Source organism: Rhea americana, unplaced genomic scaffold (assembly GCF_003343005.1).
Source record: "Rhea americana isolate MKP2758 unplaced genomic scaffold, rheAme1 scaffold_16, whole genome shotgun sequence".
Classification (NCBI taxonomy): domain Eukaryota; kingdom Metazoa; phylum Chordata; class Aves; order Rheiformes; family Rheidae; genus Rhea; species Rhea americana.
In genome coordinates this window covers 7,722,969-7,738,406 of record NW_028185705.1, presented here as the reverse complement: position 1 = coordinate 7,738,406, position 15,438 = coordinate 7,722,969, and the positions used below count along the sequence as shown (strand labels likewise).

The window sequence follows — 15,438 nt, the reverse complement described above, 5'->3', positions numbered from 1 at the left end:
AGTATGTTGGGCCTTCTTTAATGGATCTTCACTTGCGCAATGACAAGCAGGAACTTCACAATCTGGAGCTGTAGGTGCTTCAGATTCTGAAAAGCCTTGCACAGGCTAGTCTCCTAAAAATCTCATCCGAGTCCCCAAAAGATGCCCAGACATCCCAGCAAAGGGCATGAGACTAGAAGCAAAACAAAACAGCATATTCTGCCCCGAGAAATTCCAGTACATTCTCCCTGTGCTGGTGCTGCCTTCTCTCCAACAGCGGAAAGGGCCACACGGGGGGGTGACTCAGATTCCCAGTGTTTGTCTTCTCGTTATAAACTTTCCTGGGCAGAAGCATCTGCAGTTGCTTTGCAAGTTGCTGAACATTACTGGGGTTTTGCTGTCAACATAAGTGAGTAGTATTAACTGTCAGTCTTGGGGAGCTTTTAACAGGTGTCTAACAACTTAGTTTTGGTCATTTCAGAGAAGTTTCATACTTGTTATCAGAAAGAGATCACTATGTTTTGGTTTCTGACAACCACAACACATCTGCCAGGGCTACCAAGCTGGTCTGTGCTTTTCCCTTACAAGCTGACTGTACATGGATCACTGTGTATACACCTACTGTCTTCTGGCTGTCTATACAATTCCCAGTTCATGGTTGCTTGACTACCCTCTGCAGCACTATTCCAACGTGCCAGGAGCTCCTCCAGGTGCTTTCCTTACTCTGAGGTTAGTGCCGGTGACAGAGATGCCAGAGGAGGCTGTTTGTAATGGTCACTGCGGAGAACCACACTGGTCTGCTTCCCTTGCCAGCACCCTAAGAAGTTCTGCCTGTTGCATGGCAAATAGCAGTAGCAGTTCTTCTGCAAGGACAYGGACACTCCTATTTGCAATAGCTTCTTTAGCCTCTCAGATCACATCAGGAGTATCCCAGAAGACTGTTAAGGACACTCAGCAAGGCTCATCTGTGTGCCCAGGTCTGTCCTCGGTCCCTGGATCCACACCGACTGTCCTCTCCCCAGCTATGCTCATTCCTTGTGGAAGGCAAACCACAAATACACTAGCAATGCTCCTGACCCCCAAATCAGGTAGCTTCTTCCACCCTCTCTGAAGAGGTGCCCAGTTCATTTGCTGCATCGAGAACAACTGTGCTGTTGCTGTGTCTGGGTTCACACACACAGAGCAGCAAAGGGCCCACACAACCTCTTCTATCTGCAGGAGCTCATGCTCTGCCAGCTGAGCCCACTTGTGATGCTGGGGATAGGTCAGAGTGATGGGGCTCCTCCAAGGAGCAATGCTCTCTGCCCCATCTGCAGAAATCAGGCTAGGTTTGAGCACTAGCAATGCAGACAGCTGCTGGGTCCTTAAACAGCACCCCAGCACTGATTTGCAGAGATGGAATCGACCTCAAACTTGGGCAGTCTGACAACAGAAAAACGACATTTCCTTGCCTAGCTGTAAAGACCCACTTCAGCAACATGACTGAAGAGATGGAAAAAATCTGCTGCTTGACCTGTCAGATCTGCCTGCAGAGGAAGTAAGTCCCCTCCTCTGCTCTGCCATCGAGTTACCACCCAGCCAGTGCCCTAGCACAGCATCAGCTTTGRTCTTTGCCCAGGATCTCTCACTACCTCTATTATTACAGGCAAACTGCAGTAGGTTTTTGAATTGAGCAATTGAGCAATGAGAGCCAAGWGATTTTTGCTCTTACTGGAATGTTTCTTCTTCAAAGAGGCTTCAATATTGCTGGATAAGTAACAGGAAGGCAGAGCACCAATCCCATCGGTTAGGCCAGGTGCATGCACAGACCTTCTAGCTGTAGTACAGCAGATCTCTCCCATTCCAACTACACCAGACTACATCCACTAGCAGCGAGCCCTTCTGCATAGGACAGACCTCAAAGATGTATAAGCACAGATGGAAGCATAGGCTCCAAACAGTTCTCTCCGAAATATTTACACACTATTTCTTGTCCTCTCAAACCCCGAGTACATTTTTTTTCTGTGATTCAGTGCTGAATAAGCAGACTTCTGTACCACGTATGAACTACACATGACGCTACTATGGCTGCCCCGACTTTCTAAACACTAGCCTAACGCACAATGCTGAAAGCAGAAAGCACAGCCAGGAACTGGGACCTGGCCTTTGGCTTGATGACCTTCTCCATGACACCTTCCCAGCAACACCTATCTGCAACCTGTCCATGGGGGAAATCTGGCTATGGACACAGAAAGATACCAGCAATCCCTTAATACTGCCTGCTTCACCTACTACCTGCTTCTATCAAGGGTGGTCATCAAACACTCATGTGCCAACCCTGCATCTCCCCCTTTGAAGTGGCCCCTTCTCCAATGGGATCAAACATCCTCAATTGAAAGGAGAGCTTCAGCAGCTTCAGGAACTTCTGCTCCTGTCTACAGGTTTTCTTTTGGTGCTGTTTCTCTCTCCTGGTCTGAGGTGCACCTGGCTGGTCTCTGCTCTATGTTGTAGTGTGCATGCATATAGCCCTGTGATGAAGCCACTCAGTAACAGCATGGAAAACTTGGATCTTCTCTCAACTTTGATTTTATTTTACCTAAGTAAGTCATTAGCAAAGTAAGTTTGCAATAGATCCAACAGACAGCTAGCCCTGCTGGGCATTTTTCTGTCTATGATCAAACAGCTATGTGCTCCTATTTTTACTGATTAATAAAAATATGACTTTGATGTCAAAAGACGGGAGAAACCAGCACAAAGTACAAACAAGAAATAGCAGTGATAAAATACTAGGCCAGTAACTGAGCATTCGCAAAGGGATGATTACTGCTCTATGAAACCTCCCTGGTGATTTCTACTGTGACTGGAGCCTTTCCTAGGAGGCTCTGCTGAGTAAAATATACCACCGCAGACAGTTAATTTTCAGCAGAAAGCCCAGCTTCACCCTCCCTATGGTAAAATGTAGCCATTCTGTTAATAAAACAAACAAAAAAAACCCATTAAAATACCAAGAGAAATACAGTTAGTGAATAAACCAGAATGCAAACAGAATAGAGGCTGTCTATGAGTGGGCAGAGATATATGCAAAGTTCCCCCACACCGGGGATCTCCCGCACACCTCGAAGGCAAAAGACAAATCCCTTTTATTCCTGTGAGATCTCTCTTCCAAGTTGGGTATTGCAGCTGGCTCCTCCTCTCCTCTCGCTGTTTTCGCTTTCTTCCTCTCCCCACCCTCTCCTGCCCAAATACCTCTCTTTCACCCTCCCAAATCAAGCTGGTCTCAGTAGATCCCCAGTAACTTTCTGGCTAACCACAAGTCTTGTGCACCACTGATGCAGCCTCTTATGGGGCCTCCTCTAGAAAACCGTGCTAGAAAAGACTTTGGTCTGAGATGCAGGTCAAGTCATGTTTGCTTTGACTTGGTTAGAAGTTCTATCCTAAGGCAACGGAGATGGCTTAGCCTGCACAGTAGCACAGTAGGTAAGGTCTCCAACTGTTCCGAGATCTCCCAAAAAACTTAGGAACCAGAATAAAGGATCAAGGGAAGATTTACCAACTCCTCTTGAGCTTTACAGGCAGCCTTGCAAGGTAATGTTTTCATTTCTTCTCATTTTCCTTTGGAAGGAAAACAACACAGTGTCATGAAGCTTATAAGTGTTGACATGACACAGCTTCTGAGACATTACATTGCATCCTTTKGTGCCTCAAGACCATGGTATGCTGCACATTAAAAGGGTATGGTTTGGAGCTGGAGAATGTCACAGGTCACCTCCCGTGAGTCATTCATGCTGTATCCTCTGGAAAATGTCAGGGGCAGGCTTGGCTGTTACGCTACTAGAATGTGTATTTCTTCCAGAATATTCCAAATACAACTTCCAAAACTCATATTTTACAGCCCTACTGAAAGAGAAAGTAAAAATGCCAGCACRGTGTACAGATGCTGCACTTTTGTGGCCCAGTGGCCACAAAAAGTCTAAGTCTGTTGTTCCACTACTGTCTCAGAAATGCATTTAATCTCTCAGTTAAATCATTTGCAATAGACAGTTGATACTATAGGATAAAAAAAAAAAGTTATGTGCAAAATACCCTAGGAGCTCTACAAAGCCTTTAGATTTACATTCACAAATGATGACATGGTGCCCATGCAGTCAGAGCCCCTGTGTCCAGGAACATCCTTCCAACACTTCCAACCTCTTCTGACAAGTAATTCGCACTGGCCTGCCTTTTCCCACCATCCTAGGCAGTGTTACTTGGATAGTACAGCACTCTGAAGATCAGTAATCAGTATTGTTGCAGGCACCAGCTGAGTGTTTTGGGTCTTGGACTACTTCAGAGGCTAAGCAAGGTYTGGCCTATCCAGTGCTTGGATTGAAGACCATCAGGAGATCCCAGGCACAAAAGCCAGCTACATATCCATAAACTGAATCCAAAAAGTGGGTGAAGGACATGGTGGRACCACAAGTTGGTCTGTGCTATTTAGAGGAGTGCAGCATCTTGGGACCCATGCAAGTCCTTACTCTTCCACAGCCTGCTCCTCTGCTTCTTTTGTGCCTCATTTTCCATTTGTATAAGGAGGATAACAGCACTTCACTTCTCTCCAGAAGAGGCTATATGCATGAAAAGACAGAGAGCCTCTCACAGACTAGGATGGTGGGCTATATAAGAAAARCAAGCTATTTTTAGAGACACTTTTTCAAAACAGTATTTGAACTATTTTCATCTTGTATTCCCASTCCAAGTAGACCTTACATACTGCAGAAGTTAATCTTCCTGCCTGGTTAACATACACAGCAGTGCATAAAGGCTTGAAAATGTTTGAAATTTGAAAACAAATGGAGCTAAAGACTTCCTACCATCATTTCAGCTCTGCAAACAGAAAACACAGTGTCTTATCTTTTATAAAAATATACGTCCACCATCGCTAGAAAGTTATTTTTGTACCATTTTGATCATTAAACTGTGACTCTATGTCACAAGCTATTTTAAAAACAGTTCTTGCTGAGCAAAAGAGATGCTCAAATGAATGGAGACTAAAGGACTCCTGGTGTGTCCCCAGTCRCTGTGGAAGGGCTCTTTTCAGCCAGCCAAAGTTAGCAGGGAAGGCAGTATCTTTGACTGGACTGCACAATAGAGCAAGAAACACGGAGAAGCTTCCAGGCACACAAGTCTAACACTAAACCTCCCTCACACAGCATCCAACACATCCATTGCCCAGATCTGAAMAATCTTTCTTTTCCAAATAAGGCCTATTGTGAAAGCATTCTGTCAAGAGACCTTACCTACCAGGCTCTAGCGTTCTGGCTAAGTACAATATCTTGTTCGAAACTTTCCTTTATTCTGTGAATGTTCTATGATTTCMAGGAAACATCTCAGATTTTAAGAAAATCTGTTTAAGAGCCAAAAAAATCTCCAATCTGGTAAAAGATAAGCTGTCTCCTTCAGACAGGACTTGAAAAAGGTTCAAACAGTCAAGCCAGAACAGAATTCATTTCTAGATTAAAAAAGAGAGAGCGAGAGAGAAAGAGGTGCGAAATCGTAGTGCATCTCCCTCCTCCTCCTAACATTTCCTGCTAAAATGAGTAATCTCCTATTTTGCAAGGCCACGTTGTTTGGATTTGGAAGAAAGTTTGGTAAAAAGCAAAAGGTAGTTTTCTGTGAGGCAGCAAACTACTGYTAGCAAACAGAGCATTTCAACTTTCCATGCCCATACTTGGTCAGAGATTCAGGGACACAGGAATATACCTTTGTATGGTGGCTTACAGGTAGCTGAAATAGTTGAGAAAGAATGTTTTATTAGGGAATGTTATTTGCAATAACATTTTTCATGAGGGTGATCTTTTCTTTTAATAAATGGAAAGGCACTGTTAAAAATAGCCATTTTTCTCAGAGCCTTAGTCTTTGGATACAGTTTATAACAGAAGGCTGAAGATGAAAGGGGCAGGTCATCTTGTGAATTTTCTGAGGCAAAGAGATGGGGTGAGAGAGCCCCATAAGGACATGGCCCCCCAAATCTAGTCTACCTCATGCCCGTTCCCAGGCTCAGAACGCTCTGACTCAACAGGAAAGGCTGGAGCAAGCACTGCCATTACTCAATTTTGTGCTGTAAATAAAAATGTAACGTAGCTACGGCAAATAAAATTTACCACAGTGTACATAAAGCTCACATGCAGTGAGGCCACAGGTCCCACAGAGCAGACGATCAGCTGCTTGCATGAAATTAGGTGTGGAGCTCTCRTCAGAGAAAGCCAGCAGAAGCCACTGGGAGAGAAGAAAAAGCAGAGGGGAGGCCTGCTAGGGCTAGAGCCAGCTTACCCCCAGCTCAGTTGCAGACGACTGCTCATCAATACTACTGAAAWGGTGATGGGAGCCCTGCAAGGATCCTCCCAAGGGAAAACTCGCCCGTGAGTCCCTCTATAGCAGCCTGCTCTGAGTGAAGCACTTGGRAGGTTTCAGCTAGATTACAGACATCCATGAAAGGGGAAGAGCAATGCTGTAACCAACACGCTCTTGAACCATCCCCAGGGACAACTGATGGGGGGACATCCTAGGTCTCCTCAATAAATATCCCTCCTCCCTTGGGGCCTCTGGCTGTCATGTTGTTTTTCTTTTGCCATTCACCTCCTGCTAAGTTTATTTAGAACTAAATAACACCCTGAAAGCTGCTTTCCATGATCCAGAACCAGCAATCCACACTCACGTGGCAGGACACAACTGCAAAGACACCTCATGTTGGCTCTGTGGGACAAAGACCCTCTCTACATGAGTAAAAGCAGCCAAATCTGGTCCAGTCCAATTCACCTCCCCAGCACACACCTGTAACACAGCTGTGGCAGGAAACGCCTGGAGACAGAAGAACACTCTCGTAAGTTGGAAGTCAAAAAAACATAAATAGCGGTAGTACCTTTTTCAGCCAATGGTGAGATACCAGTTGAAAACACTCAGCTATTCTAGCAAATCCAGCAAAAACAAGTTTGGTATAATTTTATATATTAACTACCTAAACTCTGGCAATTTTCAACACAATAGTTGTGCACGACCCTACAGGAAGATTCTTCGCAAAAAAACATACAGCTATACATTAAGGAATTTCTCATTTAAAGCAGGGGAAGCTGTTCTAATTATTCCTGTGCAATGTAGTATATTGAAGACAGTCTCAGAAAAGAAGAGATTCTCTCTTCTTTTTTGAGCTTGAGGCAGGGATATTTCTAAGGGCTTCAGGTGATGAGCTCTGGTCATGCCTGCTGGGAGGGTTACTGTTCCCTGCTCCCCTCCTTCACCGGACAGCGACACACCACTATTTGGTAAAACAGGGGTTTTCTCTCCTTACTTGCTGCAGTTCACAGCTGCCACACCTTCAAATTCAGAAAGGGTTCAGCACAAGGACAAAAAGAATTGCAAGCTGATCTTATGAAAGCAGTGCAATGTAACAGACGGAGCAAATACTCTCTTAATCACACCAGCATATACAGCCCAAGCCCCAAAATCAGAACTCTTATGCCCTCCTTATTACTGGCCGAAAGAACAGCAGAAGGAGGGATGAAAGTTGGCTGCGTGCAGAGTAAACAGAGCATGGTCCTAAAGGGCAGGAGGGAAGAACTGCCTGCTATTACATCTGGTAATGAGTTTGTATACTGAGAGCGCAAGCTCAAAGCCCCACAAAAAGCAGGATAGCTATCGTGGATTTGAAGCATATAATTTCAGAGCAGTGTTTGTATGAGCAGAAAACATGTGGGCCTACAGAAGGAAGGAAAAAAACAGACAGAATCAAATCATTCCTTGTAAAAGGCAGCTGTGCTAGAATTTGCCTACAGTGCTCTCCATCCTGGAGCTCCAGTTCTGTTCCCAAATTCCCTGGAAGGACTCATTGATACCACAGAAGTCAAAAACATGAAAAGGAGGAAAACAAACCCTAAAAATAAACATGTGTTGAATCACTACTCTGCTGTTTGCCTCCTCTCAGCAAGCACGAGGAACATGCTATACCTTGGGAGCAGGTTTGTGCAGGTGCTAAAACCTCGAGCTCGGTGGAAGTTCTGCCGGACTGCAGGACTGTGTGTGCTCTGATTATACTGCTGGCAAAACAGATGCCCACACTACACTTTTTATATGCACACACAGTCCCAGCAACTCTACTTCACCTCAGCCTACAGCGTGCTTTTTACTTGAACACTCCTATTAGAAACCTCAGCCTACACAAAAGAATTACAGATAACTAACCTGTATAAATTGAAAGGAAAAATATCAATCTTAAAGGCTGCCAGAATAAAAGCTGCAGAACTGAGGATCTGACAATCCAGTTGTTTACCCAAGAGTGCCCCAAAACATTAGACTGGGATGAATTCAAGGCTTTGGTCCTTGTGCTAAATGACTAGTGCACATTTGCACAGCCAGATACCACCTCTCCGTAAGCATGTGGCAGTACGACATACTGCAGTAGTGGCCCACACAGGCTTGTTGAGAAGGCGGCATTGATTGACGGTTRTCTTGAAGACAAGTGCCTTCTCACCCATTCTGGATAACAACAACAAGCTTCCCTGGCAGCTGCTAGAGGGAGGAGACGTGCTGCTCGAAGGGAAGAGAGGCCTGCAGAACAAAGTACTGGGGGAGCTCTGAGCCGCTGCACACCAGGTGTTAGCACGCAGCCTTTGGGAAGACGACAAAAGCCAGGCACTGATAGAAAACAGAGCATCCGCTTTGTTAGTTCACGCGAGTCCTGTGTTTGGGCCTCCAAACACAGCAACAGAGCGGGGATCAACCATAGAACGGCCACCAAACATAGGTTTCTCTCAGAAACCCCACCAAGGCTGGGGTGTGCGCAAAAGGAAAACATCAGCCGGCAGCACGAACGAGGCCATACCTCTCGGAGCAGCTGCAGCTGCACAGAAGCATATACTTCTTTTGAGGACGGCAGCACTATATTGCTATTCAGCTCATCTGCACTTTCCAAACTTCAGAGAACTGCACAAGACGGTTACTTGAGTGGGCAAGTATCCTGCCCACACTAACAGGAGAAGGACAAATCTGTGTGAAACTTTGTACCACCTCTGATTCAGTTCCTATCACTCTTTGGTGCTTGGCTTGACATACGCAGGAGAGAGAAAGCTGTCAGCTTCCAAACAAAACCCTGGCTGCACGCTCAAAAAGCCAGAGATTGTTTGCCAGAGCATGCATAGAAATCAGCAATAAATTTCCCCCCAAAGGAAATCTTGGAAAGAATAAGCCAGTGGAGCTGGAAATAWGAGACACCTGAGAACATAAGTTTCACTGCCAACTGGGAAGCAAACAGCCAACTCCAGTCTTAGCCAAGATACTTTTTTTCCTCACTGGCACAAAAGTCAGAGTGTTTATCACAGAGCGAGTATCATCCGGTTCCTCTGCCCACACCCACCAGGCAAAACTTCCCAAGCCCAAATGTAGAATTAATGGGCATAAATCACTCTTTGTTTGAAATGTATCTATGTCTTCTAAACTTTGCAATTTCACTTCTCTCTCCCACATAATTTTCTGTCCTTAAATGCAGGAGGCAAACAGAATTTCTCATTTCCTTTAATCTTTTACATTGTGACCATTTCTTTTCAAACTATACACTACTTAGCTAAGCTTTGGTGATTAATTTCTAAGGCAATTGTCACAGAAACGTGATTTAAGTGAGTAAAACAAATCCTAGTTCACTTGCATACAACTAGGAAGAAAAGAAACTGAAGACRGCATCAGAAAAAACCCACAAAGATAGATGCCTTTGCCACGTGACAGACCAGTAGCCAGTGAGACATTTACAGAAAATACATGATGGATTAAAGACACTCATCTTGAGCAACCTTGAGTCCAGCCCAAAATTAGTCAGTAAGAGCAAGGCACCCACCATCGTGTTTGCAAGACCAAGAAGACWTCTGAATTGGTTTGGTAGTCAAGTACTCCTCTACTAAGCCTGTATAAGAATCCTGTTGCCTAAGGGTTGATGTTTRGGTGGGCTACACAGCCTGTTTTCTCCTCAGGGCTCGCTGCTGTACTCCTGGAAAGAGATGGCTTTATGTAGCTGCCGAGGGCGATGGAGCAATACTTTGAAGCACTATCTCAAAAGCTGAAATTCAAAAGAAATAAAGACTTTTCTTCCTTTATTCTTGGCATCTGTAGAACAAAGATTAACCTCCACAATGCCTTAGATTTTATGGGCTCTTCCCCAAAAAAAGAAAGCAACAGAACATTAAGCCGGCACAGTGAGTATGAAATCATAGCRAGACCCCTTGCAGTAGGATCTCAGTGTGGTACACAAGGAATTACCTCTGCAACCCCGTTCGTGTGAACCCGGTGGCACCATGCCATCCGGCAGCACAGCGCACCAAGCAGGAGGTGTTGCGCTGCTGCTGTCAGAACACCATTTCCATTAGCATTAATAGGAGCTACCGACAGCAGTGTCAGTAAAGAAGCCAAAACCCCCCAAATCTTGATGATTGCATTTGATAAGTAAACGACTGCGTTAGGTCAGCCACAGCAACTGAACTGTGGAAACAATCATTGCTGCAAGCATGAGAAAATACCTGAGGCTCCCACTAAGACACAGAGTTCAGCAGGCTTCAAGAAAGGGCTGAGGTGGGCAGTCAGAATTAGGAGGGGTGCAGATGGCAAGTGAGGTTACAGCGCGGGATTATACCTCCTCCCATGATCAAAGTGACTTCTAGGCACAAGTGGGGACAAAGTCAGAAGGAACCAGCTATCCCTTGTAGCATTTCTTGCAGCTGCTCTGGGAATAACTATTGCTAGAGACAAGACAGATGGCTATCCCAGATCAGGTCCTTCGGATGGGGCAAGGAGGCTGTGTTTCTATCCTCAACAGAAGCATAACAAGATGGTYCATGAGAAAACCACAGGTACAAAAAACCAAGGGCTTAGAATCAGAAGTTGTTTTTGGCTGTACCTAATTTTAACTGCCCGGCACTGTAACAAGCAATCAAGAACTATTACTGCTTCCCAGCTAAATGATTATGAACAACTTCTTCAGAGTAGTATGTAAAGCCCTTGTTGTATAACTCACAGGTTCAGATACTTGGTTTCTGCACCTACAATTTTCAGGCTCCTTGAGGCTTAGCATCTCCTAAACAGTGATTTTGATTGAAAACTAATAACCCTTTGCTCACAGTACCAGATGTAGGGTATGGGGTTCAACCTGGGGCTACCTCTGTTTCAGAGAGATAATTCAGTGTTATCTTTATCTTTTAAATTCATTACATCAGGGGAAACATAGCTGGTCTTATTTTCATTGGATTTTAATAGACAGCAATTACACAATCGTTGCATCTTTATGGGAACAAATCCCACTTTAAACATACTAATTTATGTCCCCCTCATTGTGGTCTAATAGACCAGACAGAAGAGTCTGCTATTACAACCGTAACTAAAAGTCATTTAGCACTCATCCTCTTGCAAATTCTTGCTCAACAACAGGGCTCACACCCATAGTTAACGGTGATTTAAAAAGTTACAATCCATCTTTTTTTTTTTTTTTTTTTCGGTCAGAAGAGGGAAATGGGCTTAGCCCCCAGTAAACAGGTCTTAAACTGTTCTCTGCTGTTCTCCATGTATGTAGGGAGAGACCAGAACAGTGGTGAGGCAGCTCTTATGGCTGTTGGCATGTACCAGGAGCTGGGTGTGAGCACAGAGTAAAGGCTGAACTCTTCAAAAAATTGGTTTGCAGGGGACATGACGAGGGAAGTCTTGGCTTTGCTACTGATACTGTAAGTTAAGGCTATACCTTGAAGCAKTCATACATCTTGTTGACCCTTGGCATTTGCTGGGTTTATTTTCTTTCAACGTCCATTCCTGCTGCCCCTTCAAAATTAAAAGCTAAAATAGTCAGTACTCAAGGGAAGGCTGGTTTCTTTTAGCTGGCTCTCCCCTCGATGATACTGTGTGAGCCCAGGGAGAATTTACTGCAGTAAAGCGTGGGGACTGGAAATTCAAAACTAAGCCCCTGCAAAAGAGTGTGGGAAGCTAAAATAATCTCTTCATTTCATGTTTTAGGTATCAGCTGACCACAACTGGGATTGGGGAGAATTTTCCATCCTTCAGAWCTAGCACACCAGTTTCTCAACTCTGCAGTGAGAATATTTCCTTCTCCAAGGCTTGACCCCTCAAAAACAGACTTCGGCTCTTTAAAAAAAGAGTATCTTCTTTTCAGCATCTTTATAGAACAGACATCTCTCCCTGCAACACTGGGTTTTGCCACAAAAATTGCTAGCTTCTCTATCCTTTTGAACCTCATGCAGTTAGTCCCACATGGAACTTCGTTTGTCACTTTTCTAAAGTTTTTGCTTGCCCATAGCAAAGGTATAATTTTGGATATACAAAAGCCTAGATAAAATTCAGCTCAGAGACATAAATATGGATTTTGATATATTAGAGAAAGAGCTAGATACAAAACAGTCCTGGGAGAATGGATAAACCTTGATGTCAAGGTTATTTTCTTCAAAAAAGTTTAATAAACAGGTGTTTAGCCTGTAGTGGTTGTTTATGAAGSATGTCATACTAGCCAAGCAAATCACTGGCATATCCTTGGTCCTTGCAATTTGCAGCAGAAGTGCCAGGTCTCAGAACAGCCTCCCTGCCAGTTTYACGCGTCTCCGCAGCACCTCCAACCACTCATTCCTGATCAGCTCTCCATAGACAGCAATGGGCAGCACAGAGAGCAAGGAGACCTTTAATTAAACTAACTAGCCCTGCGCCAGAGAAAAACTTTTTTCCTGCTGATTCATTTGGTACCAGTTGATGGTGTTAAAATCGTTTTCACAATCCAAAGCACTACTGAACGCTTCCCTACAGTGCACTCAGCTCTCTTCAGTTTCAAATGACTCTACGGCAGGCTGTGCTTTCCAAGGAACTGCCTTGTCCCACTCGCCGCCAGATCAGCTCCAGGCTTTGCTGGCTGTAACCCGTTTGATTTTGCTGTCCATAACTGGAATATCACGGCCTTCTTACACTGCTGTAGAAYGGCAGTAACAAAAACAAAACAATTCTTGCCCCGAGGTGCTTGTAACTCGCTGTTTCACATCACATCCGCAGTGTTCAGGTGGCACCAGGCTCTCAAGGCAGCGGTCACAGCAAGCACGACACATGGTGGGACTTCGAGAGGCCAGGCTCACACCGACAGGTCTGGACAAGACGGGCACGGGGGAGYGAGAGGACATCCACCCCAGCGTACCTGTGCTTGCCCACGTGAGGTTTTCCACTAGCTTTAGAAAAGCCGGGCTCTTAATGGTTGAAAACTGCTGTACAGAAGAGACATAGCTTTGTGCCGTGCCCAAGTCCACACACCATAGTATCTTTAACTACACTCTTGCCTGAGTGGACTCTTTTACTCTCCCTCTCCCCTCCTTTTTTTTTTTTTTTGGTTTTTTTTTTTTTTTTGGGGGGGGGGGGGAATAAATGAGCTAATTAGAGTGGAAAAAGATCATAATGACTCTCACATCCACTACTTCTGTACTTCAGAGATTTTTAATTTGTGTTATGTGCCTACCATGCACATGCTGTACTTAGAATTATATAGCATATGACATAACGAACAGCACTAATAATGCAAGGTAGTTAAATCATGCTGTGATAAGCAAGGAAAACGATTTTGTGTAGGCATGGCAAAGTCTCCCTTATACCTTGGTTGAAATGGCTTCTACTACCAACTATTAAGTTGGCACAAAACACCCATTATTCTGGGCAATGGGTTAACTTAACACTTGCGGTGCATAGCTGGGGTTGCATTAAGTCATTTTACAATGTTATTCAGCTGTCAGCAGAGCAGACTGCAGGCTGAGCACAAGCGAGTCGAGTCCCAAAGTGCTTTTAAAAACAAACAAAATCCTGCAGAGAGCCCTCCTCAGGAAGAGGAGGCTAAGAACATCCAATAAGTCTTCAAAGTATACAACAGTCTGTTGCACAAGACAAAATAATTTATTCTTCATGCTCATGACAAGAAATTAAAGGTGTTTACTGTGGCACAGGAGCCAGCCAGTTTGGATACTGGGAAAAAGTGTTTAATACTAAGGAAGTCCAGGAAGAGATGGCCCAAGGGTCTGCGTCACCACATCACTGGAGACCTGGTAGGTCAAGCTGAACAAATATCTGCCAGGAATGACCAAAGCACAGTTGATCCTGCCTTGAGGCAGGTGGACTATCTGATGGCCTCAGGTCTTTCTAGTACTATTTTTACACAATCCCTATACTTGACTACAGCTCTATCAGCAACCCAAGGCCAGCCCATGCTGTATCCTTGGCTTTAGAACAGCTTCATTTTCCAGGTGGTTGAGGACAGTTTTTGCTCCAAGTGAACCAAGAACATATCTGGTTTGCAAGCAGCTAAGCTGTAAGCATATTCCTTGGGCAGACAAGAAGCAAGTGCCTGTGATGAACTCTGTTGTACATGTTTCGGCTGAAGAGTGGTAAAACTGTTCTAAAAAGGTTCTGTGCAAATGCAAATTGTTTTCCAGTTTTATATTGTTTGCACTCCCAAATCTGTGGCATATTCCACAAAGGGATGTCAGAGCACTCAGCAAATCTTTAGCCCCTCACGCATTTCATGATGATTTCCCATTCTCTGTACCTCCATACATATCATAAGCAAACACCTCTCATGAGTTCAACTTAATATGCAACAAACACAACTTCTTCCTTCCAAGGTCCACTGCTGCAGCTGAACGGCACAACCAGAACAACGTAAAATGCAGTACCCTCTTCCAGCAGCACAGGATGGTGCAGCCAGCAGACAGAAAGCATTCTGCAGCACTCCCCRTAAGAGGCACGGGCTATATTTATTCCGGTACATTGCAGTGGGAAGCTTTAATCTGTGTAATCGCCTCAGAGAAGATTTCATTCAGTGAGAGGAAAGCAATTACCATTTCATTTGCAACTGGTTGCCTTTCCAGGGTCTTCATCTATCAAAGACAGAGGGTCCTGTCAGTCCATGCACCTGCCTGGACTTCTGTGAGATATGTTCACGCCTCTGACAAAGGCATCTACAGATACTCAAGGTTTTCAGCCTCTGTTCAAAGCCATTTTTCTTCTCCCAGCTGCTTTTGCTCTTATCTGACATTATATATCCTGCATGAAGAAAACAACTGGATGTAATCCTAGATTAAAGGGACTGTAGCACAGAGAATTAAATACAAGCCATATTCCTGATAGAGCCTGCTGTCATCATTCATGGAGTGCAGACCTTGGACGTCTGGGAGGTGTGCAGATGGTGGCATTTCTGAAACTCTCTACAGCTGCTGATTTTCCTAGACAGGCTCCTCACATAGATGAAAGGAAAATCAATTCTCAGCATTTCCTTACCCATGTTACATTACAACCCCCCATTGGGATTTTACTCTGAAAAACAGAAACTAGAATCACCGTGGCTCCAAATTCACAGCAGGATCTTGCATGTGTTAGTCCAGTTGGAGCTGCTGCACCTCAGTGCTGGAAGGGCCCCCAGTCACACAACGGCAGTGCTGCAAC

General features: G+C 44.6%; 1 protein-coding gene across 3 annotated transcripts in view; it reads right to left on the bottom strand.

Annotated features, from left to right (window-relative positions):
• CADPS (calcium dependent secretion activator) overlaps positions 1-15,438 on the bottom strand; it is a 240,013-nt gene that overhangs the window by 198,660 nt on the left and 25,915 nt on the right. The window lies entirely within an intron of this gene.